The sequence below is a fragment of the Schistocerca gregaria genome, unplaced genomic scaffold, assembly GCF_023897955.1.
Source record: "Schistocerca gregaria isolate iqSchGreg1 unplaced genomic scaffold, iqSchGreg1.2 ptg000864l, whole genome shotgun sequence".
In the NCBI taxonomy this organism is placed as follows: Eukaryota; Metazoa; Arthropoda; class Insecta; order Orthoptera; family Acrididae; genus Schistocerca; species Schistocerca gregaria.
The window spans coordinates 27501-30000 of record NW_026062226.1 but is presented as its reverse complement, the minus strand read 5'-3'; positions in this window follow the sequence as shown (position 1 = coordinate 30000).

The following is a 2500-nucleotide window of genomic DNA, read 5'->3' as shown; positions in this document are numbered from 1 at the left end:
GATACAAACCACCTGCGAGAACCGCTGGGGCGACCGAGCAGCAGACGGCGTCGCGGCGCCGAGTGCCAGGCGGCGGCGCATCCTCAACGCACACAGTCCTCAATCAGACCAGCACACTGCAGATGTCCACCGCGCTTCGCACCGGGCTCGGCTGAACCAACTTTGGCCGCCAGGCGCCGCGTGCAGGGTGCGCCGCAGCGTAGCTGCGCCGCCTGCCGAGCCCGTCGGCTGGCGCTCCTGCCACTCGGCGCCCCCCACCAGCCGCCTGTTGCGCGTGCGCCCACGCAGCGCGCGGCCAACACGCCGGGCGGCCCCCCTTCACCGGCCGGGAACAGTCCCACCAAGCCACCGCCGCGTATCGCTTCATACCCACATGGGCCTAGTCACGTGTGTGGATGTGGCGGGTACCGCTGAAACAACCGGTTAATAGCTGTACCGATCGTCGCCATCACAGATTCACCTCCAGCGTGAACAACCGCTCAACAACGGATTTCCAGTTCATTTGCGTATCTTGGGCAGTAAACGTAGATGTCCACCTACATTTGCGAATTCAACAATTCTTGCATGCCAGGATGTCATGTGTCACGACACGCTACATCAGACCACATACACACTGCGACATGTGCAGAAGAGAACACGTGGAAGGTGGCCCGCGCACGTATGCGATGTCCCTTCCGCGATCCACTGTCAACCGGCATCTGCGGCATGTCCCAGATATGGAACGCGGTCCACCAGGGTAGCACTTTGTGTGAGGCAATACGACAAAGTCGGAATACACGCGTCACTACATCACACGGCTCACGCTGACCTGACCTGACTCACCGCACCACCACCCCCAGCGACCCAGGGTGACATACAATGCGTTCGTACGTTCCTCCCACACGCCTCTACGGCGTACCACAGTGCAACCTAGCTGTTATTGGGAGACGAGACAAGTAGCATCGAGCACAACATATGGAAATTGAGATTCGACACCGTTGGGCACAGCCAGCGTACGGTCACACGTATCACACTACTTCACTCTGTACGTAACTACCGATGATCGGTACAGCGTGTGGGTTACGCGTACGACATCAGCGGACAATGGACACAGACCATACCACGACGTACACTGAGGGCGTCGACATCTGAACGCAACTGAACAGCTGCGAGGCTCATTTAACACTCAAACGCCAGACCGACCAGCTTGAGAGGACGGAGACACAAAGAGAGGGGCAGAGGGGGGGGGGGGGGCGATATAGTCCTATTGCAGTACAATTGACAGTGGATAGCGGGAATATGTGGAAAGTAAGCAACACTCGCAAGACATCTACATGAGGATAACAACGACACCAGAGATTCCGAGCAGTGAACTATGTTAGGCAAAGGGACAACGTGGGTTAGGTTAAGGGACAACGTGGGTTAGGTTAAGGGACAACGTGGGTTAGGTTAAGGGACAACGTGGGTTAGGTTAAGGGACAACGTGGGTTAGGTTAAGGGACAACGTGGGTTAGGTTAAGGGACAACGTGGGTTAGGTTAAGGGACAACGTGGGTTAGGTTAAGGGACAACGTGGGTTAGGTTAAGGGACAACGTGGGTTAGGTTAAGGGACAACGTGGGTTAGGTTAAGGGACAACGTGGGTTAGGTTAAGGGACAACGTGGGTTAGGTTAAGGGACAACGTGGGTTAGGTTAAGGGACAACGTGGGTTAGGTTAAGGGACAACGTGGGTTAGGTTAAGGGACAACGTGGGTTAGGTTAAGGGACAACGTGGGTTAGGTTAAGGGACAACGTGGGTTAGGTTAAGGGACAACGTGGGTTAGGTTAAGGGACAACGTGGGTTAGGTTAAGGGACAACGTGGGTTAGGTTAAGGGACAACGTGGGTTACGTTAAGGGACAACGTGGGTTACGTTAAGGGACAACGTGGGTTACGTTAAGGGACAACGTGGGTTACGTTAAGGGACAACGTGGGTTAGGTTAAGGGACAACGTGGGTTAGGTTAAGGGACAACGTGGGTTAGGTTAAGGGACAACGTGGGTTAGGTTAAGGGACAACGTGGGTTAGGTTAAGGGACAACGTGGGTTAGGTTAAGGGACAACGTGGGTTAGGTTAAGGGACAACGTGGGTTAGGTTAAGGGACAACGTGGGTTAGGTTAAGGGACAACGTGGGTTAGGTTAAGGGACAACGTGGGTTAGGTTAAGGGACAACGTGGGTTAGGTTAAGGGACAACGTGGGTTAGGTTAAGGGACAACGTGGGTTAGGTTAAGGGACAACGTGGGTTAGGTTAAGGGACAACGTGGGTTAGGTTAAGGGACAACGTGGGTTAGGTTAAGGGACAACGTGGGTTAGGTTAAGGGACAACGTGGGTTAGGTTAAGGGACAACGTGGGTTAGGTTAAGGGACAACGTGGGTTAGGTTAAGGGACAACGTGGGTTACGTTAAGGGACAACGTGGGTTACGTTAAGGGACAACGTGGGTTACGTTAAGGGACAACGTGGGTTACGTTAAGGGACAACGTGG